The 26,377-nt window shown below is 47.5% G+C and overlaps 1 long non-coding RNA gene and 2 pseudogenes across 3 annotated transcripts in view; 2 read left to right on the top strand and 1 right to left on the bottom strand.

Annotated features, from left to right (window-relative positions):
* The window catches only part of LOC128929136 (aldo-keto reductase family 1 member B1 pseudogene), an 82,612-nt pseudogene that overhangs the window by 14,992 nt on the left and 41,243 nt on the right, over positions 1-26,377 (bottom strand). The window contains exon 2 of the transcript XR_013523224.1: positions 1-26,377. This exon is cut by the window's left edge and continues 14,992 nt beyond it. The product of XR_013523224.1 is annotated as an aldo-keto reductase family 1 member B1 pseudogene (transcript).
* LOC108593784 (uncharacterized) overlaps positions 1-26,377 on the top strand; it is a 162,199-nt gene that overhangs the window by 128,584 nt on the left and 7,238 nt on the right. For both annotated transcript variants that reach the window (XR_013523226.1, XR_013523225.1), the window contains exon 10: positions 11,519-15,986. This is a non-coding gene — a long non-coding RNA (uncharacterized LOC108593784). The remainder of the gene's footprint in view (positions 1-11,518; positions 15,987-26,377) is intronic.
* On the top strand, positions 11,201-11,298 carry LOC118146046 (small nucleolar RNA U13; annotated as a pseudogene).

Below are 26,377 nucleotides of genomic sequence, written 5' to 3'. Positions count from 1 at the left end.
TTATCATCTAGGGAGCCCAGAGGCCCTGCTGCTGGGGGCAGGAAGCAGCCTCAATGCCTTCCCTGCCAGTTGAATCCATTTTTTGGCACCCCCACCAGATCCCACTCACCGTGTAGGCGAATAACTAGGCAAGTGATTCTTCAGCCAAGCCAAAGCCCCACCCTGGGAGCTCTTCTCTTCCTCAGCCTACATTCTGACCACAAGGCAGCAGGAGCATGAACTTGTATTACATGGAGCCTTTCCCCCATGATGCGGGTTTAGTTCCAATTCTACATCTGGGGTAATTGAGGCACACAGAGCCGATGTAGAGGAATCCCAGTTAGAGGCAGAGCCAGAGTCCAGATGCTCTGCAAGGCCACCAGCATGGAAGAAGGGGACTGCCCCCCTGCCTGGAGCCTGGTTCCTGGTGGACCTCATGCCTGTGAGGGAAAAGGATACTGGGTCCCCAGGCCCCTGCTCTAGACTGGGTTCCCCACTTCGATCCACCACCCCTGTGTTCTTGACACAGGGACCAAAGGGGCCTTTTGAAGTAAAAGGGTGATCACATCCTTCCTAGGTCAGAGCAGAAGCCAGAATCCTCCCCCCTACCCCTTAGCTTTGGGACCTCCCAGTCACTCCCAATTGCATCAGCCCCACCACTTTGCTATTAAAACAGGCCAGGAATGGTGGCTCATGCCCATAATTACAGCACTGAGTCTCTGGAGCCCGGGATTCTGAGACCAGCCTGGCTAATATAGTGAAACACTGTCTCTACTAAAAATACAAAAATTAGCTGGGTATGGTGGCAAATGCCTGTAATCCCAGCTACTTGGGAGGCTGGGGCAGGAGAATCACTTGAGTTTGAGAGGCAGAGGTTGCAATGAGCTGAGATTACACCACAGCACTCCAGCCTGGGTGACAGAGAACGAGACTCCATCTCAAAAACAAACAGGCCAGGCACATCCCTCTCCAAGGCCTCTGTGCTCCCCCCGTGGAGCTCTCTTTCCACGCTGGCCCCATGGCTCTTGCTCAAACTATACCTTCCCTCAAAGCTGGCCATGGCCACACCATAGGATCCTCCACCCATCATCTCACCAATGTTCCTTCACTAGCATTTGCCAACTAATGTATCACTCAGTGGTAGTAAATGATGAGAAGTGGGCCACACCTAGCCTGTGGCTGGCTTCTGCATGGCCTGCAAGAAAGAAGGGCTTTTGTGTGTTTATAAGATTACAAAGCAGGCTGGGTGTGGTAGCCCATACGTGTAATCCCAATACTTTGGAAGGCCAAAAGTGTTGCATCACCGAAGGTCAGGAGTTTGAGACCAGCCTGGAGTGACAAAATCCTGTCTCTACTGAAAACGCAAAAAATTAGCCAGGTGCAGTAGTGCACACACCTGTAGTCCCAGCAACTCGGAAGGCTGAGGCAGGAGAATCGCTTGAACTCAGGAGGCAGAGGTTGCAATGAGCTGATATCACACCACTACACTCCAGCCTGGGTGACAGAGCGAGACTCTATCTCAAAAAAATGATTACAAAACAAAGGCAAGGAAATGTGACAGAACAGAACAGGATGTTCTTGATCTCTTGACCTCATGATCTGCCTGCCTCAGCCTCCCAAAGTGCTGGGATTATAAGTGTAAGCCATTAGCCTGACCCAACCTTCTTTTCTTCATGGTCTGCTGTCTCATTCCTACAAACCTGCTGCCTCGGTTTTGTCAGTCTTCTGCCTGCTTTGAGTGTACAGCCTTGTTTCTGTGAAGCTCACTGCCACAGGTTCTCTTTCTGGTTCCACGATGAGCTCTCTGTGGCTGTGTGGTCGTTAAATGCTCACAATGTCTGCCCCTACTGGCAGGACTAGGAGATGTGGGGCTCGAGATGCAAAAGGGAAGGTCACCAAGGCTGAGTTTCAGCTGCCTGCATCCTTGCAGCCAGGGCCAGAGGGCCATGAGGGGTTCCCTAGCTCCCACTGTCCACGCTGGACCCACAGGGTACTGCTCTGCTGCAGTGGCTGGGCTCATCTCCATTAAGTTATTGCTCAGGGTGGGCCCTGAGTCATTCTTGAAGGTCTGACTGACACAGAGATGCCTCTTGTTGCTGCTCTTGTCCCAGTGCTTCCCATAGCTCACCTCCAGATCAAGAGATTCTCCTGCCTCAGCCTCTAAAGAAGCTGGGATTATAGGCACCCACCACTACGCCTGGCTAATTTTTGTATTTTTAGAAGAGACAATGTTTCACCATTCCTGAGAGTGGACTCAGGAATATCCCAGCGTCCTTGGAGTTGGCCAGGCTGGTCTCGAAATCCTGATCTCATCATCCGCTCACCTCAGCCTCCCAAAGTGCTAGGATTACAAGAATTCCAAGTGTGAGCCACTGCGCCTGGCTTTTTTTTTTTTTAATTTATTATTTGTTTATTTTAGAGACAAGATCTTACTCTGTTGCCCAGGCTGGAGTACAGTGGCACCATCTTGGCTCATTGCAACCTCTGCCTCCTGGGCTCAAGCAACTCTGGATGAATAGACATAAGACTGAGCCTGAAGTGCTAGCCCTGGGTCCATTCCTATACAGCTATGCTATTGGGAGCAAGTTCATATCTTTGGGGATGAGCTCAGGGTACTCAGATCACCACTTGCCTGACTCTGGTGCTCCCTCTGGACATCTCACCTGGCCTGGGCACCCGCCTTCAGGCTGAAGGCCAGGATCTGTGTGCAGTGGATCTCGTGGCCCAGCTCCAGCCTGTAGGCACTGTCTGAGATGCTCTGGGTCTGCAGCCTCTGGCTGGTGCTGCACTTATGTGCTGGCTGCTTTGCCTGAGCTGTGACAATCAATCAAGAGACCCCTGCCCTTCTCTACCAGGCAGCCCTCCACCACGGCTCCAAGAGGAGAAGAGCCCAGCCCAGCCTGGCCTCAGCCATGTCCCCCAGCCCTGTGCTCTGCTTCACCTGTCACTCCATTAAAACCTCTCCATGCGAAGGTTTTAAGAGATGAATGAATATACCCTCAACAGACATACCTTTTTTTTTAATGAGCAGGTACAAAGTCCTACTCAGAGACCACAAAATGACTAGTGGAAAATCCTGTGATGACAGCATATCTTAGCTCACAGAGCCACAACTGCAGGAAACAGGGCAGGCCCTGCCACCTCTACCCGCCCTGCAGCCAGACATGCAGTGCCTTACCCAGGAGGCTGTACTAGTTCCTCAGGGAGTTGATCCAGAGCCAGCCCCGCTGCTGCAGCAGGCCAAGGGCACGCAGCCCCGCCAGGCCTGGCACGAAGAGCTCGGCACCCAGGGTGGCCACCCACCATCCACCCTCCTCCTTCCTTTCCAGCAGTGCTACAGGGACAGAGAGTAGGCAGGTGAAAGAGTCAGCCCCAGGGACCAACACCCCCAGCCCCAGGCAAAGAGGGGACTCAGAAATACCCCAGGGTCCTTGGAGTTGAGGGATCCTTGAAGAGCCAACACCTGTGCCCTGTACAACAGGCCACAGACAGGCCTGATTATGGCTCACTGCAGCCTTTACCTCCCAGGCTCAATTGATCCTCCCACCTCAGCCTCCCAAATAGCTACAGACTGTGTACTACAGACACGTGTCACCACATTGGCTAATTTCCATTTTTATTTTACTTTTTTGTCTAAACAGGGGTCTCACTATGTTGCCCAGGCTGGTCTTGAACTCCTGGTCTCAAGCAATCCTCCTGCCTTGTCTTCCCAAAGCATTGGGATTATAGGCATGGAACACTGTGCTTGGCCCAAAAATAAAGTAGAATGAGGCCAGGTGCAGTGGCTCATGCCTGTAATCCCAGCACCTTGAAAGACCAAGGCAGGCAGATTTCCTGAGGTCAGGAGTTTGAGACCAGCCTGGCCAACATAGTAAAACACTGTCTCTACTACAAACACACACACAACACACACAAATTAACCAGGTGTGGTAGTGAGCACCTGTAATCCCACCTACTCAGGAGGCTGAGGCAGGAGAATCACTTGAACCCAGGAGGCAGAGGCTGCAGTGAGTCAAGTTTGCACCATTACATCCATCCCAGCAACAGTGTGAGACTGTCTCATAGGAAAAAAAAAAGGAGAATTAAACAAAATCAAATAGGACAGATGACAAAAGAACCACATATCATGGGTTGTTGGGTAAATGTCACCTTCTGAAGCTTCTGCTTCTGCAACACTAAAGGCCATCCAGAAAACACAGGTGAAACTGGGCCAGCTGTTATGACTCCCAAACACCCACATGAGGTGGTCAACAGCCACCGCTCCAAATGTCCCCAGCCCCAGCTCCTGTCCTTACTTTGAAATCTTTCAGAACCCGTTAAGTGACACACCCAGGTGCCACCACCCCAGCTCTGGCACAGGGCCAGCACCTGCTCAGCCTGTGTATGTTTGTTTTAAATGCCCAGTGTATTTTAGGTCAAAATGTTACATGTGTTTCTTATCGTAGGTGAGAATAAAAACAGCCCAAAAGCTGCTATTTTAAGGTTCATAGGGGCAGTTGGAGATTGGGGGAGATTCTGGGGGCTCACATTGAGCCTGTATCTGTCCTTAGATGGGATGTTAATATTGAAAGGCTGGGTCGATGAGGACCATTAGGAGGCATTTGGCCCACACTCTAGCCTGGCCACAGAGAAGATGGGGCACAAGGGGGTCTCATCTTCTACCTGTCACATATGCCTGGTCACTCAGCAGATGGCTCAGTGATGCAGAGAGGCCACCTTGCTGCCCACCTGCCACATGAGATTCCATATAAAGATGACAGGGCTGCCTCTGTCACCAGTTTCATCTCCAGCTGTGCCTGGAACTGGTCGGCCTTGCTGACCATGGGTGGTTGCAGGTCACTCTAGCCCTGAAAAGGCCTTGGTGTCACCTGGAATGACAGGCTTGGCCAGCAAGCCCAGCCATGACCACACAAGCTGGGACTGTGCCCAGCCCTTCCTCAATTTTTTAAACTCCAGATTTCTCAAAATTAGAAACCTGTGTTACAAACTCAAACATAAATACAAAGGACTCCTCTCCTTGACAACCCCTTGTTGGATCCATCAGGAACTCAGTGGACCGTCGCTATGGAATGTGACTAGAATCAACCCCATCTGTCACTTCCACTGTGCACCAGCTCCAGCCCTGGTTATCGTGCCTGTCTCACTGCAACATCCTCCGGGCTCTCCCAGCTCCCATCCCGCCACTGGTAACTGATCTCTACATGGTGACCAGACATGTTGAATGATGGCACACTAGCATTTCTTACAGTACAATCCAAAGTCCTTGAGAAGGCCAGTGAAGCCAGAACTTTGTTGGTCACTGGTGCAGACACTGACAGGTGGGCCACGGAGAAGCTTACTACAATCCAAGGCCCCACATGGGAGATCCTCTAGAAAAGCCATGAGCAACTACAAATACCATCTTTGATGGCCCCACCAACCTACAGACACATCCCACACCTCCCTCTGATAGCCACTAGCTGGTCAGTTCACCCAAAATATGTCAAAACAATATTCGCTATTACCAGATCGTCACTACTTCTGTGTTTCCCTGATCCCCACCGACATGTGTGCAGATGTGTGTGTACGAATGTGTGTGCATCTGTATATGGATGTATCTGTACATAGATGTGTGTAGATGTGTATGTATACGGATATATGTGTACGAATGTGTGGATATGGATGTGTGTATACAGTGATGTGTGTGTACATGGATGTGTCTATATGTAGATATGTGTATGTGTGTGTATACAGATGTGTGTGCGGGTGTAAAGACATGTATATATATGGATGTGTGTATATGAATGTATGTGTACAGATATGTCTACATGTGGATGTAGATGCTCAGAGCTTTTCCTGCTGACAGGCACATCTAGCGCCAGATTTCTCCAGTGTGTATCAGAGGCTGCGCGGTGGTGTCAGAGCTTCCTCAGGGAGCACATGAACAGAGCGAGCACAGAATTTCTCTAAACCACAACACTTTGCAGTTAAAGAGAACACTAGTTACAAATGCTTCAGGTCAGCAGGTGTAAACTGGGGCTCTACATGCAACCTAGGACCCAACCCCCACACATTGGGGGAGGGGCTGACCAACAGAACACTTCCCACACCAACCTTAAATCCATAAACTTTGAGACAAGTTTCCTTTTCATCCTTTTTTCTCTATTCTTGTCTTGTCGTTTTATTTCATTAAGTTGATCTTCGACCTCTGATATCCTTTCTTCTGCTTGATCCATTCTGCTATTTAAACTTGTACATATTTCACTACGTTCTCGTGTTGTATTTTTCAACTCCATTAGTTCATTTATATTCCTCTCTATATTGTCTATTCTTTTCAGCATTTCGTCAAACCTTTTTTCAAAGTTCTTAGTTTCTTTACATTGGGTTAGAACAAGTTCTTTTAATTCCCAGAAGTTTCTTATCATCCACCTTCTGAAGCCTACTTCAGATAATGGAACACAGTCCTTTTCCATCAGGGCTTGTTCTGTTGCTGATGAGGAACTGCAATCCCCTGTAGAGGGAGAGGAGTTCTAATTTTAAGTATGCTCGGCCTTCTTAGGCTGGTTTTTTCCCTTTATTATAAATTTATCCATCTGTCATCTTTACAATTACCGCCTTTCTAATTAGGTTTCTGAGTCGACGTCCAATTTATTGATTCCCAGTGCTGGGATTCAAGCAACCCACTGCGCCAGCCAAAATAGCAGTGATAAGACTGATGGTGCTCTTCTGCCCGGGAATCTCTTGTCTGGCTTCCTTCTTGAGTCCGCAACAAGCGGCTCTGCCTTCCCGGAGCTCCAAACACTGGTCAGTAAGGGAACCAGTCCCGTTTACTCTGCATGAAGAGCTGCCGCGCCAAGGCGCCAGCAAAACTGCTGCGCCGGCCACAAGAGTCACACTGGTGACTCTTGGGGCTCCTCCACTAGAAATCTGCTGGTCTGTGAGTGATGAAAATTCGTCAGAAAGTGTGGCGTCCTCTCTTTCTCTGAGCTTTCACTGGGCTACAATCCTGAGCTGTTAGTAATCAGCCATCTTGGATCTCTCTCAAGGAATGAGCAAAGTCTCCAAGAAATATGGGACTATGTGAAAAGACCCAATCTACGTTTGATTGGTGTACCTGAATGTGATGGAGAGAATGAATCCAAGCTGGAAAATACTTTTCAGGATATTATCCAGGAAAATTTTCCCAATCTAGCAAAGCAGGACACTATTCAACCCCAGGTAATACAGAGAACACCACAAAGATATTCCTCAAGAAGAGCAACCCCAAGGCACATAATCGGTAGATTCACCAGGATCGAAATGAAGGAGAAAATACTAAGGGCAGTCAGAGAGAAAGGCCAGGTTACCCATAAAGGGAAGTGTATTAGACTTACAGCATATCTCTCAGTAAAAACCCTACAAGCCAGAAGAGAGTGGGGGCCAATATTCGACATACTTAAAGAACAGAACTTTCAGCCTAGAATCTCATATCCTGCCAAACTAAGCTTCACAACTGAAGGAAAAATAAAATCTTTTATGAACAAGCAAGTACTCAGAGATTTTATTACCACCAGGCCTGCTTTACAAGAACTTCTGAAAGAAGCATTATACATAGAAAGGAACAACCAGTATGAGCCTTTCTAAAAATATACCAAAAAGTAAAGAGCATCAACATAAAGAAGAATTTACTTCAACAAATGGATAAAACAGCCAGTTAACATCAAATGGCAGCAATCCTAAATTTAAATCGACTAAATCCCCCTATCAAAAGATACAGCCAAAACCTAACGGTATATCCAAAGATACACAAAGACTCAAAACAAAGGGTTGAAGAAAAATTTACCAACCAAATGGAGAGCAAAAATAAATAAATAAACAAAAAGCAGGAGTTGCAATTCTCACATTTGATAAAATAGATTTCAAAGCAACAAGGATACAGTGGTAAAAGAATCCATGCAATAATAAGAGATCTTAATACCCAGATACATAAGACCCATAACGAGATTTAGACTCAACGAGACAGAAAATTAATAAGGATATCCAGGACTTCAACTCAGATCCGGAACAAGTAAACTCAATAAATATTTATAGAGTTCTCCATTTTAAATACACAAAATACTGATCGGCCATTATTAATACTCATTTTTAGAATGAAGCAATATTCCTGTTCTCTCTCCCTCTTGTTCTTCCTCTTTCTTCCTCTCCTTCTCTCCTTTTACTTTTCAACATCCTAGTTCCTCACCTCTACTCAATACATTCCTCTGAACAGCTGATTCCTTGTGATTCTCCCGTCCCACTGAAACCTCCAATCCATTAAAATAAATAAAAATAAATAAAATGACCATTTTAATACTTAAAAAAAAAACTGAGACAAGTTGAACCCAAGCTCTGGCACTTTATATTCATGAGCTCATCTGCCTCAGTTTCCTCATGTTGTATGGGGTTACAAAGAGGACTTGAAGAAGGGACCTTCTGTCTGCTGGAACAGGCTCCAGAAAGTTACAGAGCGCTGGCTGTTACTGTAATTGTGATGAGTCTGGGACGGATGGAACTAGAATTCCTCCAAAGGCAAATAAACATTTCCAGGATTCAGACAGCTCTATAGGGAGTAGCAGGAAGGTCTGAGGGGAGGCACAGGCAATCTGTGCTTGCACATTTAGCAAATAATGAGACATTCAAGGGCCTCTGGGAGTTCTGGAAATGAGGCAGAAGTCTCAGCCATCAGACAGATGGGGCTTTAGGAGGAAGACAGCTCTCCCCTGACATGGGTCTTCTCCCCACCCAAGCTGATGGCACAGGTGGAAGTGGAGAGAGTATTTATGCAGCAAGACATCCAGCCTCAGCTTCAGACACTCCAGGCCTCTCTGAGAAGACACTGGAAACTGAGGCAGAATCGGGTGATCCACTGCTGAATGTGCCCAGTGGTCATGCCTGACGGGATCAACTCAAAAGCTGCTATTTGTACCCTCGCTGGAGTGCAGTGGTGCAATCTCAACTCACTGCAACCTCCACCTTCCAGATTCAAGCAATTCGCCTGCCTCAGCCTCCTCAGAAACTGGGCCTACAAGAATGCACCACCACGCCAAGATAAGTTTTGTATTTTTAGTAAAGACAGGGTTTCACCTTCTTGGCCAGCCTGGTCCCAAATTCCTGACTTCATGTGATCCTCCCACCTCAGCCTCCAAACATTTGTATACTTTTTGAAGTCTCCAGTCTGCTTGAAAAGGAGATAGAAGTTTTAAATCTTCCCCCCAGGACGGAGGAGACAGATACAAAACTTCAACACAATGACAAGGACTTCAAGTGACTCACTAAGTTCCATCCAGGTACCCTTGGTTAAGAACTCTTGAAAAGCACCTACTAAGATGAAAATGAGCCTTAAGACCCATCTCCACAAAAAAGAAAAAAAATAGAAGGGCATGGTGGCACAGGCCTTAGTCGCAGCTACTTGGGAGGCTGAAGCAAGAGGATCTCTTGGGTCCAGGGATTTGAGGCTGCAGTGATCTAGGATCATGCCATTGCATAGAAGATCTTGTAAAAGAAAGAGAAAAGTAGGGGAGAGAAAAAAGCAGGGAAGAAGGGGAAAAGATGTGGGAAAGGGAGGGAAAGAGGTAGAAAGAGGAAAAGAGAAACTAGAGGGAGGGAGAGAAGGGAAAGAAAAGAAAAAAGGAAGAAAAGGGAAAGGAAATGAGAAAAACATATAAATCTTGTGGCCAGGGAATTCATTCTGTTAAGAATTTACTCTGCAGAGAGAATGGTGTTCACCACAGAATAATTTTAAGAGAGGAAACCTGGGAAAAACTCAAGATCACTTCATTATGAAACTAGCTGAATACATTCCATTTCATGGACTATTACATGGTCATTCGCACTACATGGGAAACGTTGCTTTTTTTAAGTGGATATATTAACTCCATGTGCTGATTGTGTGCATACATCATCTCAGAAAGGAATCACCAAAAAAACCCTAATGGTGATTGGCTTTCAGGAGGGATGGGAGAGAGGCTTTAATGCTGCACCAGCACCAACTAACAGAACCTTTTGCAATGAGGACCATGTTTCAGGGTCATCTGCAGCTGTGGAGCATTTGAAATGTGGCCCATGCAGCCAAAGAACCAAATCTTTCATTATCTTTAATGTTAATTCATTTAGATTTTTTTTTCTTTTTTGAGATGGAGTCTCGCTCTGTTGCCCAGGCTGGAGTGAAGTTGCATGATCTTGGCTCACTCTGTCTCCCAGGTTCAAGAAGTTAGCCTGCCTCAGCTTCCCAAGTAGATGGGATTACAGGAGCTCACCACATCTGGCTACTTTTTGTGTTTTTAGAAGAGACAAGATTTCACTATGTTGGTCAGGCTGATCTCAGACTCCTGACCTCAGGTAAGCCACCTGACTCGGCCTCCCAAAGTGCTGAAATTATAGGCATGAGCCACCACACCCGGCCTCACTTAGATTTCAACAAATACATATGCCACTGGCTGCTATATGGGAGACTCAGTTCTATACACTTTCATAGCTTTTGAACTTTGAATCATTTTTTTGCCTATTAATTTTACATTGCCTATTTTTTTTAGTTGTAGAACTTATAGACTAGTATTTAGATTTTATTAATCTAAATAAAATCTACAATAGAATTTAAATTGTACCAGTGAATGCCGATATAGAAAAAGATTGCCAAGGGGTGTGTGTGTGTGTGTGTATTTGTATTACGTGTGTGTGTGTGTGTGTGTGTGTGTATATATGTATGTTTTGTTTTTTTTTTTTGATTCAAAGTCTCGCTCTGCCACCCAGTCTGGAGTACAGTAGTATGAACTTGGCTCACTGCAACCTCCGCCTCCAGGGTTCCAGTAGTTCTCCTGCCTCAGCTTCCCAAGTCACTGGGATTACAGGCACATACCACCATGCCCAGCTCATTTTTGTATTTTTAGTAGAGAAGGCATTACACCATGTTGGCCAGGCTGGCCTTGAACTCCTGCCCTCAAGTGATCCACCTGCCTCGGCCTCCCAAAGTGCTTAGGATTACAGGCGTGAACCAGCATGCCCAGCTGCAAAGGTATATTTTTGAGTAAAAAGAGCAAGGTACAAATAAAAAGTAGGGAATAGCTGGGGGTGATGGCTCACTCCTATAATCCTAGCACTTTGGGAGGCTGAGGTGAAGATCACTGAAGCCCACAAGGTCAAGGCTGCAGTGAGCCATGGTTGCACCACTGCCCTCCAGCCTGAGTAACAGAGCAAGATCCTGCCTCAAGAAAAATTAAAATTAAAAAACCAAAGTCTAAGCATGACGATTGGGTTTTCATGCTATTGTATGATACATGCCTTCCTCAAAACTTGTTACGATATCATCACATCACCCATCTGATGCAAAAAAGAAAAAAGAAAACCCAGAAACTAAAACTAAAAATATTTGCAAATCTATAGCATTATGCGTTGTCCTGTGTCTCCCTGAAAGACGCTGAAGCCCTACGCCGCAGGGTCTGTGGAGGCGACCTTATTTGGAAATAGTCTCTTCACATGTGATCAAGGTAAGCTGAGGTAATGAGGGTGAATCCTAATTCCATGTGCCTGGTGTCTTTATAAAAAGGGGATGTGTGGACAAAGACACCTACAAAGGGAAGACAATGTCAAGACAGAAGACCACTCTACAGGCCAAGGAACTCTGAAGGCTATGAGAATCCAGGAGCGAGACCTGGGACAGATCCTCCCTCACAACCTTCACAGGAAAAACAAACAAAAAACCAAAAACCCCTTGATTTCAGACTCCTGGCCTCCAGAACTGTAAGAATAAATGTCTGTGGTTAAAGCCATAAAGTTTAGGGTACTTTGTTAAAGCAGCATTGGGAAATGAATGTAGATTTCTTCGGGCGTGCATCAACACTTCTGCAGGAAATTTAGGACGTGGCATGCTTGAACTTATAATTCATACCTTTCTCTACTCTGAATTCTTTTTTTGAGAGACAGGGTCTCACTCTGTCACTCAGACTGGAGTACAGTGGCACAAGCATGGCTCACTGCAGCCTCCACCTCCTGGGCTCCACAATCCTCTTGCCTTAGCCTCCTGAGTAGCTGAGACTTCAGGCACATGCCACTGTGCCTGGCTAATTTTTAAAAAATGTTTTGTAGAGATGGGGTCTTGCTATGTTGAACAAGTTTACCTGGAAATCCTAGCCTCAAGTGATCGTCCCATCTTGGCCTCTCAAAGTTCTGGGATTATAGGTATAAGGCATTGTAACTGGTTTGCTTTTTTTTTTTTTTTTTTGAGACAGAATCATGCTCTATCACCCAGGCTGGAATGCAGGGACATGACTGCCGCCTCCTCCTCTTGGGTTCAAGCAACTCTTTTGCCTCAGCCTTCCAAGTAGCTTGGATTATACGCACCACACCCAGCCAATTTTTGTATTTTTATTAGATACGAAGTTTCACCACTGGACCAGGCTGGTCTCAAACTGCTGATTTCAGGACATCTGCCCACTTCAGCCTCCCAAAATGCTGCAATCTTGGCTCACTGCAACCTCTGCTCCTGGGTTCAAGCAATTCTCCTGCTTCGGCCTCCCAAGTAGCTGGGATTACAGGTTCCTGCCACCATGCCTGGCTAGTTTTATACTTTTAGTAGAGACAGGGTTTCACCATGTTGGCCATGCTAGTCTTGAACTCCCAACCTCAGGAGATCCGCCTGCCTCAGCCTCCCGAAGTGCTGGGATGGCAGGCATGAGCCACTGCGCCCGGCCTATTTCTATTATTATTACATTGAAATATGTAATGAAATACTTACAGAACTCACCATAATGTAGAATCAGTGTATCCCTCAGCTTGTTTTCCTGAAACTAGATGGTCCTTTCTGGGGGTGACAGGAGACAGTGACAGATCAACAGGCATTCGATTCTCATAAGGAGCACGCAGCCCAGCTCCCCCGCATGTGCTGTTTACACTAGGGTTTGTGCTTCTATGAGACTCTTAACACTGCCACCGATCTGACAGGAGGTGGAGCTCAGGCGGTGATGCCAGTAATAAGGAGTGGCTGTGAACATAGATGAAGCCTCCCTTGCCTGCCAGCTGCTCACCTGCTGTGCTGCCTGCCCAGTTCCTAACAAGTGAGCTGGGTGTGGAGGCTCACACCTGTAATCCCAGCACTTTGGGAGACTGAGGCGGGTGGATCACCTGAGGTTGGGAGTTCGAGACCAACCTGACCAACACAGAGACACTCTATCTCTACTAGAAATACAAAAATTAGCCTGGCGTGGTGGCTCATACCTGTAATCCCAGCTACTTGGGAGTCTGAGGCAGGCAAGTCACTTGAATCCGAGAGACGGAGGTTGCAGTGAGCCAAGATCATACCATTGCATTTCAGCCTGGGCAACAAGAGTGAAACTCCATGTCAAAAAGAAAAAAAAAAAAAAAAAAAAAGGCGGGGCACAATGGCTCACACTTGTAATCTCAGCACTTTGAGAGAATGAGGAGGGCAAATCACCTGAAGTAAGGAGTTCGGGACCAGCCTGGCCAACATGGTGAAACCCTGTCTCTACTAAAAATACAAAATTTAGCCAGGTGTGGTGGTGCATGCCTGTAATCCCAGCTACTCAGCATGCTGAGGCAGGAGAATTGCTTGAACCTTGGAGGTGGAGGTTACATTGACCCAAGATCGCACCACTGCACAGAGTGAGACTATGTCTCAAAAACAAAGACAGACTACAGACTGCTACTGATCCGTGGCCAGGGGACCCCAGCTGTAGACAATAGGTAATGATCAAATCAGGGTAACTGAGACAGTCATCACCTCAAATATTTATCTTTTGTTTTGGGAACATGAAAATCCTTCTCTTCTAGCTATCTTGAAATATTCAAATAAATTCTCATTCACTGTAATTTCCCTTGTGCACTATTGATTATTGTAACTTATTCCTTCTATCTAGGCCTTCTTGTATTTCATTCATTCTCTTTTAATTATTTCTTTTTATTTCTGAGACAGTCTCTTTCTGCCAGGCTAGAGTGCAGTGGCACGATCTTGACTCACTGCAACCTCCACCTCCTGGGTGCAGGCAAATTCTCCTGCCTCAGCCTCCCAAGTAGCTGAGATTACAGGTATGCGCCACCATTCCCAGCTAACTTTTGTATTTTTAGTAGGGATGGGGTTTCACCATGTTGTCCAGGTAGGTCTCAAACTCCTGATCTCAAGCAATCCACCCACTCCAGCCTCCCAAAGTGCTGGGATTACAGGCATGAGCCACAGCACCTGGCCATTCGTTCCTTCTTACATTCATTCATTCCACTAATAACTACTGCCTGGTTATCATATATCCAGTGGGGTTCCAGGCTCTGGGGAAACAGCAATGAGTAAAACAAAGTTGCTGCTCTCTTAATGGATCCATCATTCTAATGAGGGGGAAAGAGACAGGTGATCCATAAACAAACCATTAACACAGACAGCACATCAGGTGGAAAGCGCTATGAAGAATAAATACTAAAGCAGGTGCAACCAGGTGTGGTGGCTCACACCTGTAATCCCAGCACTTTAGGAGGCTGAGGTGGATGGATCCCTTGAGGTTAGGAGTTCAAGACCAGCCTGGCCAACATGGTGAAATGCCATCTCTACTAAAAGTACCAAAAAAAAAAAAAATGAGCCAGGCGTGGTGGCACCTCCCTGAAATCCTAGCTACTGAGGAAGCTGAGGTGGGAGGATTGCTTGAACTCAGGAGGTGGAGGTTGCAGTGAGCCGACATTGCACCACTACACTCCAGCCTGGGGAATAGAGCAAGACACTGTCTTCAAAAAATAAATAACTAAAGAGAAATCAGGTGCAGGTGTAGAGTGCACTAGCACGAGCAGAGGTGCTGTCATGCTGGAGAAGGTGGTCAGAAAAGGCCTCTCTGTGAAGGTGATAGAAATGAGGGCTGAGCCTGGGGACTCCTGGGGAGAGAGCAGCATGGGAGGGCTCCGAGTGTTGGTGCCATTTGTGGTCCTTTTGTTTTGTTTTTGAGACGAAGTCTTGCTCTGTCGCCCAGGCTGGAGTGAAGTGGCACAATCTCGGCTCACTGCAATCGCTGCCACCCGGGTTCAAGCCACCTCAGCCTCCCAAAAAGCTGGGATGGCAGGCATGAGTCACTGTGCCAGGCCTATGTATCAACATTTTAAAATTCTTCCAAAAGCTGTGCTTTAGGAAGATTGTTCTGACAGCCATCGGAAATAAATTACAGAATGGTAGGACAAGGATCATCACGTCAATGATGGTGGCTGTGAACATCTGCTGGCCAGCGGCAGGGAAGACTCTCAGACCCCAGATTCTACCTCTGCAGCCTGCCTGCACCTGAACCCTCCTCCTCACATCGGTAGAAGCCTGGAACTCTCAGAATAGCAGACCTCATCAGCCACTGCCACCTTCACCAGAATGATGTGATTAATTCATTCACGCAGAATACAGGAACTCCGAGAGAACAGAATCCAGAATGTGTGGGTTTTGATGGACAGGGTGGTAGAATCTGGGAGGCTCCACCTACCTCACCCCCTGACCCCCACATTCCTTCCCCAGTCCAGCTCGGAACAGAGACTAGAGTGACATCACAGAAATGTAGACGCTTGGAAGGACACCAGCAACACAACGAAGAGGAGGCTGGAGGTCCACAAGGCACTCAGCCCCTGGCCCCGGATGCCCAGGACTCTGTCCAGAAAGGCTCCCTCCCAGCCATGGAACTTGATGGTCCTCGAGTTCCTGAGGATGGAGCTGGTGAGCCGGGCCCACGAGTCCTTCTGCCTCATTTGCTCTCCTGGGATTGGAGGGAAGAGAGAGATGAAGACAGGGCTGGTCCAGAATTCTCCCCTGCACCCTAACAGCCACCCTGCAGCAAATTCCACTGATCTCACCAACTGCGTCCCAAAGCTGTCTACCTCTCCACATCTCTGACCCTCAGTCCTGATCCATCCACCGTTATCCTGTGCCTGGGCTCCTACAGGAGCTGACCTGGGACAATTGCCCTGGGGAGGCAGCTTCTGATGTCTGGAGAACAGAGGGTGCCCCTGAGCCCACCTGGGTATGGCACCATCAGGAAGGCTACCTGGAGGTGGGTAATGCCTGAGCTACATCTTTTTTTCTTCCTTTTACATTTTTGGTGGAGTTGGGAAGGGTCTCAATATGTAGCCCGGGCTGGCCTCAAGCTCTTGGGCTCAAGTGATCCTCTGCCCTCAGCCTCCTAAAGGGCTGGGATTACAGCCTGAGCTACACGTTAAATGACCAGGAAGTGGGTACTGGGCAGGCAGAGGATTGGGGGATGGAGCTAAGAATTGAAAGGGGAGGCTTTGAGACAGGGGGCAGCAAAAACCCAGGCACAGGGAACAGCATGACTCAGAGGACACTCAGTATGGTCAGAAGAGAGTGTGGGCAGGGTCACTTGGCACTTTAGTGTCAGGCAGGAGTTTGGGGTCTCCCGTGCTTCACCGGGGGAGGGGGACATCATCAGAAAGCAGGTACCTGGAGGTTTTTTGCTATTTTTTTGAGATGGAGTCTTGCTCTGTTACCAGGCTGGAGTGCAGTGGCACAATCTCGGCTCACTGTAACCTCTGCCTCCCGTGTTCAAGTGATTCTCCTACCTGAGATTCTGGAGTAGCTGGGATTATAGGCGCCTGCCACCATGCTCAGCTAATCTTTATACTTTTTAATAGAGATAGCATTTTGCCATGTTGGCCAGGCTGGTTTTGAACTGACCTCAGGTGATCCACCTGCCTCCACCTCCCAAAGTGCTGGGATTACAGGCATGAGCCACTGTGCCCGGAGGAGGCCATGCAGGAGGCTGGAGAAACAGTCCAAGTGACAGATGGACATTGGGACAGCTGGGCCTAGAGAGGAAATAAGTTCCCTCCCTCCATCTGCCTTCCCTCCCTCCCTCTCTCCCGCCTTTCTTTCTTCTCTACTCCTTTCTTCCACTCTCCTGCCCTTTCTTTCTTCTCTCTCTCCTCCCTTTCTTCATTCCCTCCCTCATTCCTTCTCTTCCTCTTTCAACTCTATCCTTCACTCCATCTGTCCTCCCCTTTCCTATCTTTCCTTCCCTCCCTCCTTTCTCCCCTCCCTTCCTTCTTCCCTTGCTCTCTCCTTCCCTTCTCCCTTCCCTCCTTTCTTAAGTTCTCAAACACTTATCCAGCACCTTCTGGATGCTGAGCACTAACTAGATACTGAGTCTGCCACAGTGAGTGGCCCGTGCTGCTGTGGAGCTTCCAGTCTAAGGAGAGTAAGGCCATCAGCCCCTGCCAGGCGCTTCCATGCAGGAGGCTGGAGAAACAGTCCAAGTGACAGATGGACATTGGGACAACTTTAGGAAGAGCGAAGTGCTGAGGAAAAGCAAAAATGAACCCAGGACAAGCCAAGGAAGAGAGCTGCTGAGAGGAGAGAAATGGGCAGGCCATATCCTTGCTAGACATTGGTGAGGGAGGCTGCCCTGACTGCAGGGGGTGCTGGAGGTGACAACGGTCTTCTAGAGTGAGGGTGGTCCAGGCAGAAGGAACAGCTAAAGCAGATGCTTGGAGAGATGTGTGAACATCAGACAGATGTGAGGATGGGGAAAAGGGGTCAGTGGGGAAGGGAGGGAGATGGGTGGAAGTTGAGGCTGGAGGAATTGAGGCAGGTCAGGACGGGCCTGGTGGGCCACTGTGGAGCCTATGGCTCAGACCGAGGAAAATGGGGCCACTGTGGGTCTGAGCAAAGGAAGGTGCAATGGATTCTGCTTACACAGGTCTCCTGTGGCTGGGAATGGAAAGAGGCTGGGGGCAGAAGTAGGGAGTGAGCCAGGGCCTTGCTGCTGGATGCATTTTCAAGGTGACGCCAAGCAAATCTGCTGACTGATGGGATTAAAGAGAAAAATACATTGATCTGACCCAGGGCCTAGGGCCTGAACACTGGAGGAAGGAGCCACCATCCATTGCGATGGGGAAGGAGTGGCGCAGGTATGCACAATGGGCAACGCACAGAGACAAGAACAGAGCCAGACCCACTGGCTCCCACTCAGCTCTTCCCTCCCCATCACCCACACCAGGGCTTGTGTCTTCCTCCCTACTTCCTGCCTGGTCTATCCCTTTCCCCAAAGCCGAACCTGTTGATAATTCCTCTTCTTGGTGATGATGAAATTCAGAGGGAGAAGGCTCAGGAAAACAGCAATGGAAGTGAGGATGGAGGGGTCCAGGAGCTGGGGACAGAGGGAACAGAATATCAGGAGATCCCCAGGAGCCCAGCTGCCAGAGGCGTGTGAACCACAGCAACTCCATCTTGAATAGGAGTTGGTAAAAGGAGGCTGAGACCTACTGGGCTGCATTCCCAGGCAGTGAAGGCATTGTAAGTCACAGGATGAAATAGGAGGTCAGCACAGGAAACAGATCACAGAGACCTTGCCAATAAAACAGGCTGCAGTAAAGAAGCCAGTTTAAAACCCACCAAAACCAAGATGGCCAGGAGAGTGACCTCTGGTCATCCTCACTGCTACATTGCCACCAGCGCCATGACAGTTTACAAATGCCATAGCAACATCAGAAAGTGCCCTATATGATCTAAAAAAGGGGAATCATGAATCACCTATCCCTCATTCAGCATGTCATGAAGAAATAACCCTAAAGATGGGCACAAGTGCCCTCTGGGCTGCTCTATGGAGTAGCCATTCTATCTTTACTTAATAGATAATATGGACAGCAAATCTGTTCTTTCCTAAAAAAGCAAGTTTGCCTGCCTTAGCCTCCCAAAGTGCTGGGATTACAGGTGTGAACCACAGAGCAAGTTTATTCTTTCCTAAAAAAGCAAGTTTTAAGGAAAGTAAGGATAGTATGGACAGCAAATCTATTCTTTCCTAAAAAACTTGCTTTCCTAAAAAACAAGAACCCTCCTTTGGGGTCTGGATCACGTCCCCATTCCTGTAACACACCTGCAGATCCTGAAGGGGGTCAGACTTGGGCCCTAAGATGGGGAGTTGGGAATGTGATAAGGGCAGCTACCAGTTCCCAGGGATCTGGGCCCATGGTGGTTTGCTGGGTCAGGAGGTGCCTGCTGAAGATGGGGTCCTTCAATGTCAGGGAGGGGAATGGCCCATTTACATGATGGGGAGACAGTTATATTCAAGACAGAACATGCACACACATGAGTAGGACTGGGGGGTGTTCCTGGCCACAAGAGTGAAGTTGAGACCACTGGAATCAGGACCGGGTTCAAATCCTGACTCTGACACTTGTGAGTGTGGCCTTGGGGCAAGTCACCTCCCTAACATGCAATTCCCTTGTCTGCAAAATAAGAACAGAGTTGTCCTCATTTTGCATGCTTGCTTATTACATTTAATTATTTTCCTAATCTTCATTTTACCCTCATGAGGGTTGTCAGACTTAGCAAATCATCATATAGATGCCCAGTTACAGTTGAAGACAAAGAGTGAATAAGGTTTTAGTCTAAGTCTCGTGCATTATTTGGGACATACACTGAGAGTCCGAAACTCTCACTTCACTGGATGTCCTATGTTTTCTCTGATAACCCTGCTCCCCACCAATGTGGTGCTTTTGGGATAGTTATCTTCCCCCTCTCAGCTTTGGTTTCTATATCTGGAAAATGTAAAAGTGGGAAGTAGAATAAATGATATTTAAGTTGCTGTGACTTTCTGAGAGTCCTTCACAGCTTACTTGAACCCATTCTCTTGCCAAGCCCCACCCCAACTCCAGTCTGCATGCCTCAGTTTCCCATTTCAGTCCTTAGGAATACTTTTTTTTTTGAGATGGAGTCTTGCTCTGTTACCCAGGCTGGAGTGCAGTGTCACGATCTTGGCTCATTGCAACCTCTGCTGGCTAACCAATTCTCCTGTCTCAGCCTCCCAAGTAGCTGGGATTACAGGCGTGCATCACTATGTCTGGCTAATTTTTGTATTTTTAGTACAGGCAGGGTTTGTTGCCAGGCTGGTCTCGAACTCCTGGCCTCAAGTGATCTACCCACCTCAGCCTCCCTAAGTGCTGGGATTACAGGTTTGACCCACCCCATCCAGCTCAAAGAAAATAGAACACTATTTTCTAATCTTGGGTCAGTTTGTTTCATTTATGCAGCAATGGCGCCAACTGGTGGCTCCATGGAGAAGTGCCCTGAGGGTAAACAAGTCCACAGCAGGGGTTGTTGAAACACTTAAAGGACTCTGACAGAAGATGAGCATCTCTCTCTGGAGGAAAAATGGTTCATTAAACTGTAGCAACCCCAATATCCACCCCTCCTTCACCAGGATCTCATGGTGATGTTAGGAGCTGTCTACCAAAAGGCAGGAAAAGTGCACAAGGAATGTGACATGGTGCATTATCTGTGGATATCTTGGTCTTCTCTGAAAAATTTTTTTCTTTTTTATGCTGTGGAGTCTTCCTCTGTCCCTCAGGCTGGAGTGCGGTGGTGTAATCTCGTCTAAGTGCAATTTACGCCTCCCAGGTTCGAGCGATTCTCCTACCTCAGCCTCCTTAGTAGCTGGGATTACAGGCCCCTGCCACACCACACCTGGCTAATTTTTGTATTTTCAGTAGAGATGAGGTTTTGCCATGTTGGCCAGGCTGGTCTCGAACTCCTGACCTCAAGTGATCCACCTGCCTCAGCCTCCTAAAGTGCTGAAATTACAGGCATGAGCCACCATGCACGGCCTGGTCTCCTCTGATTTTTAGCAATGATGGGATCGACCTGATCAATTGCCCTGAATTTTCCCATATTCTTCCTCTCTCCGTCTTTCTTCCTAATGATGACATGTATGCACTGCACATCAAGCACTGTCTGAAGTGCCTTCTATTGCACTTGCTAAGCACCTATTGTTTGCAAGGCCCTGGAATACAAGGTGAAGGCATTAGAAGAGGTCCTGGACCCTAGTCCTGACAAAAACAATCATATGCATGCGAGTTTGATTTTTTTCCAAGTATTCAATTATAATCAAAATGCCACTAACATTTTTCACAAGGCCAGGCACAGTGGCTCACACCTGTAATATCAGCACTTGCGGAGGCCGAAATGGATGGATCATTTGAGGTCAGGAGTTGGAGACTAGCCTGGCCAACATGGTAAAACCCAGTGTCTACTAAAAATACAAAAATGAGCCAGACCCAATGGCGCATGCCTGTAATCCCAGCTGAGGCTGGAGAACTGTTTGAACTTAGGAGGCAGAGATTGCAGTGAACTGAGATTGTATCACTGCACTCCAGCCTGGGTGATGTAGCAAGACTCTGTCTCAAAAAAAAAACAAAACATTTTTTTACAATTTTTAGAAAGAAGGTTTTGCTCTGTCTCTGAGCTGGAATTCAGTGGTGTGATCACAGCTCACTGTAACCTTGAACTACTGGGCTCAAGCAATCCTCCTGCCTCAGCCTTCCAAGTAGTTAGTAATATAGGTATGCACTACCAACATGCCCAGTTAACTAAAAAAAAAAAGATTTTTTGTAGAGATAGGATCTCTCTGGTTGGTATGTTGCCCAGGCTAGCCTTGATCTCCTGGCCTCAAGTGATCCTCCCACCTCAGCCTCCATCTGCCATTATACCTTAAATGTACCTAGCCAGGACTCATGCCTGTAATCCCAGCTTTCTGGGAAGCCAAAATAGGCACATCACTTGAGGCCAGGAGCTTGAGTGTACCTGGCCAATGTAGTGAAACACCATCTCTACTAAAAATACAATTAGCTGGGTGTGGTAGTGCCTGTAATCCCAGCTACCAGGGAGGCTGAGGCACGAGAATTGCTTGATCCTGGGAGGCTGAGGTTGCAGTGAGCTGAGATCATGCCACTCCATCAGCCTGGCCAACAGAGAGAGATTCTGTCTCAAACAAACAAACATCTAACCAGGGCTCTGGAAACCATGGCATATAGTATCTACATGGGAGACACAGAGATCCCACCACCTGTTTTTATACATCCCATGAGCTGCACAAGAATTTTTATTGGTTTTATATTAAAATACTTAAAAAAAACCAGGCTGGGCACGGTGGCCCACACCTGCAACCCCAGCACTTTGGGAGGCCGAGGTGGGCTGATCACCTGAGGTCAGGAGTTGGAGACCAGCCTGGCTAACATGACGAAACCCCATCTCTACTAAAATACAAAAATTAGCCAGGCCTGGTGGCATGCACCTAATCCCAGGCTATAGTGCACTGGCACAATCTCGGCTCACTGCAATCTTCACCTCCTGGGTTCAAGCAATTCTCCTGCCTCAGCCTCCCGAGTAGCTGGGACTACAGGCAGGTGCCACCATGCCTACCTAATTTTTTTGGAATTTTAGTAGCGATGGAGTTTCACCATGTTGGTGAGGATGGTCTCGAACTCTTGACCTCGTGATCCGCCCACCTCTCAGCCTCCCAAAGTGCTGGGATTACAGGCATGAGCCCCCAGCCTTTTTTCTTTCTTTTTTTTCTTTTTCTTTTTTTTTTTTTTTTGAGACGGGGTCTCACTCTGTGGAGGTGCAGGCTGCGCTGAGTTCTGACTGTACTAATGCACACAGGCTGGAGTCCAGAGGTGACATCATGGCTCACTGCAGTCTCCATCTTCCCTGGATTCAAACAATCCTCCCTCCTCAGCCTCCCGAGTAGCTGGCTACAAGAATGTCCCACTATGCCTGGCTAATTTCTTTGTGTTTTTTGTAGAAACTGGGTCCCCCTATGTTACACACGCTGGTCTCAAACTCCTGGCTTCAAGCAGTCCTCCTTCCTTAGCCTCCCAAGTCTGGATATTAAAGCTGTGAGCCACTGTACTTAGCCTGTTTTATCTTTACAATGGATTTTTTTTTTTTTTAAGACAAGGTCTCACTCTGTCGTCCAGGTTCACTGCATCCAGGTGAAATTCTGGCTCACTGCAGCCTCCACCTTTCAAGCTCAAGCAGTTCTCCTGCTTCAGCCTCCTAGTAGCTGGGAACACAGGTGCACCACCATGCAAGACTAACTATTTTTTGTAGAGATGAGCTTTCACCCTATTGCCCGGGCTGGTCTCAAACATCTGGGCTCAAGTGATCCTCCAGTCTCAGCCTCCCAAACTGCTGGGATTACCGATGAGAGCCGCCAAACACGACCTGTTTTATTGCTTATAGTAGTCACCTATATTAGAAGACATTCCATTGTGTTCAAGCTGACAAAAAACTCCACGGTCATCCCTCTCAGCCTGCTTATAGAGAAAACTAGTGGGGGTCAAGTTGTCTTTTTTTTTTTTCTTTTAAGATGGAGTCTGGCTCTGTCCCCCAGTCTGAAGTGCAGTGGCGTGATCTAAGCTCACTGCAACCTCCACCTTCTGGGTTCAAGAAATTCTCCTCACTCCGTCTCCCAAGTAGCTGGGATTACAGGCACATGCAACAATGCCTGGTTCATTTTTGTGTTTTTAGTAGAGACAAAGTTTTGCCATGTTAGCCAGGCTGATCTTGAACTCCTGACCTCAAGTGATCTACCCATCTCAGCCTCCCAAAGTGCTGGAATTACAGGCATGCACCCCCATGCCTAACAAAAGGATGGGTTTTCTCATTTTATTTTTATTTTTTAGACAGAGTCTCACTCTGTCACCCAGGCTGGAGTACAATGGTGTGGTCTCGGCTCACTGCAACCTCCACCTCCTGGGATTCTCAGGCCTCAGCCTCTTAAATAGCTGGGACTACAGGCATGTGCAACCACGCCTAGCTAATTTTTATATTTTTAGTAGAGATGGAATTTCACCATGTTGAAAGGTGAAACGTTTGAGGCCATCACCATGATGGCCTCGAACTCTTGACCTCTGGTGATCCTCCCACCTCAGCCTCCTAAAGTGCTGGGATTATAGGCATGAGCCACCGTGCCTGGCCATAAGTTTTCTTGAACCAAAGCATATTCCTTGTCATGTTTAACAAAATTGTGCCCTAGAGCCCTGTACTTTCCATGATTCGTCCTCCTTTGAATAGCGAACCTCTCAAAAGCTGTAAGGAACATGGAAGAGCTATAGGCCGGGTGGGCTGGGTGGTGTCAGGGGGGCTGGGGTCCCAGCAGCTGGCATCCCCTTTCCTAGGATGTACATGGGGTCTCATGTACCTGTCCTGTTATCGCCTAGGTCAGCTCGTTGACACCATCTGGGTGAAAAAAGAAGACCAGATCTTGTTTTCTTCCATGTTCAAAGCCAATATCACCATCCACAACATTGTTGTCAGTATGCGCCCAAACCACCAGTAGCCTAAAATTATTTAGACCTGGTTTATTAACCATATACCTGCCAGACCCAACCCAGCCAAAACATGAAATTTACCAGGTACAGTGACCAACACCTGTAATGCCACCACTTTGGGAGGACAAGGCGGGTGAATCTCCTGAGGTCAGGAGTTTTAGACCAGCCTGGCCAACATAGTGAAACCCCATCTCTACTAAAAATATAAAAATGAGCCAGCTGTGGTGGTACATGCCTGTAATCCCAGCTATTTGGGAGGCTGAGGTGGGAGAATCACTTGAACACAGAAGGTGGAGATTGCAGTGAGCTGAGATTGAACCACTGCACTCCAGCCTGGGCAGAGTGTGAGACGCTCAAAAAACAATACTAACAACAACAACAAAAACAAAAACACAAAAACCCCTGCCCTTTTTTTTTTTTAAAGATAGATAAGACTTCCTGTGTTGTCCAGGCTACAGTGCAGTGATACAATCATAGCTCACTGAAGCCTCTTACTCCCAGACCCAAGCAACCCTCCCACCTCAGCCTCCTGAGTAGCTGAAATTACAAGTGCATGCTACCATGCCCAACTAATATTTCTGTGTGTGTGGAAATGGGGTCTCACCATGTTGGCTAGCCTGGCCTCAAACTCTGGGCTTCAAGTGATCCTCCCATCTCAGCCTTCCAAAGTGCTGGAATTACAGGCATGAGCCTCTGCTCCTGGCCAAAACCCAATTACACATTCATGAATGACCGAGGGCATGAGCTTCGGTGTCCTTTAAGAATGAAATGGATTATTCCTTGGGTATAACTTTGTTGGGGATGCTGTAACAAAGTGCCACAAACTAAGTGGCTTAGAACAAGAAAATTTGTTCTCAGGCCAGATGCCATGGCTCATGTCTGTAATCCCTGTACTTTGGGAGTGTGAGTGAGAGGATCACTTGAGGTCAGGAGTTCAAGACCAACCAGGCCAAAAGAATGAAACCCCGTCTCGACTAAAAAAATATAAGGCTGGGAGTTCCAGCTCACACCGGTAATCCTAGCACTTTGGGAGGCTGCGGGAGGCAGATCATGAGGTCAGGACTTTGAGACCAGCGTGGCCAACATGGTGAAAGCCCATCTCTACTAAAACTATAAAAATTAGCTGGGTGTGGTGGTGCACATCTGTAATCCTAGCTACTCAGGAGGCTGAGGCAGAACTGCTCAAACCCACAAACTGGAGGTTGCAGTGAGCTGGCATCATAACACTGCATTCCAGACTGGGAGACAGAGCAAGAATCCACCTCAGAAAGAAAAAAAAAAGTCAGGCATGGCTGATGTGCCTGTGCTCTCAAGCTACTCAGGAAGCTGAGGTGGGACGACTGTTTGAGCCAGGGAGGATGAGGCTACAGTGAGCTGAGATCACACCACTGCACTCCAGCCTGAAGGACAGAGTGAGACCCTGTCTCAATAAATAAATAAATAAAATAAAAAATTGTTGTCTCGCAGTTGGGAGGCCAGAAGTGTAAAGTCAGGTGTCTGCAGAACAGGCTCCCTCTAAAGGCTCTGGGGAAGAATCTATCCCAGCCTCTCTCCTGGCTCAGGCAGCCTTTGACTTATAATAGCCATTGTCCTTCTAAGCATGTCTGTCTCTGTGTGCAAATTTCCCTTTGGGCAGACACAGTGACTCATGCCTATAAATCCCAGCACTTTGGGAGGCTGAGGCAGGATTGCTTGAGCCCAGAAGTTCAAGACCAGCCTGTGGAACATAGTGAGATACTATGTCTACATAAAATACAGAAAATTAGCTGGGCATGGTGGAACACACCTGTAGTCACAGCTACCCAGGAGGCTGAGGTGAAAGGATCACTTGAACCCAGGAGATTGAGGCTGCAGTGAGCTGTGATCACATCATTACACTCCAGCCTGGGTAACAGAACAAGACCCTGTCTCAAGAAAAAAATACTTTATTCTTTCTTTTTCTTTTACTGGCAACAAATTTCCCTTTTAGTAAGGACACCAGTTATATGGGATCAGGGCCCCACGTTAATAACCCATTTTAACTTGATGACCTCTGTAATGACCCAGTCTCCAAATAAGGTCATGCATGTAATCCCAGCACTTTGGAAGGCTGAGGTGGGAGGATCACTTGAGGCAGGAAGTTTGAAACCAGACTGGGCAACATAGTGAGACTTCATCTCTACAAAAACAATTTTTAAAAAATTAGCTGGGTAGAGGTGTGCACCTGTAATCCCAGATCCTCAGGAGGCAGGAGCATAGAGCAAGTCCAGAAGGTTGAGGGTGTAGTCATCTGTGATTGTGCCACTTCACATTAGCCTGGGCAACAGCAAGACCAAGT

Source organism: Callithrix jacchus, chromosome 10 (assembly GCF_049354715.1).
Source record: "Callithrix jacchus isolate 240 chromosome 10, calJac240_pri, whole genome shotgun sequence".
NCBI classification, from domain to species: Eukaryota; Metazoa; Chordata; class Mammalia; order Primates; family Cebidae; genus Callithrix; species Callithrix jacchus.
The sequence above is the reverse complement of the archived record's forward strand: the minus strand, read 5'-3'. Positions and strand labels throughout refer to the sequence as shown.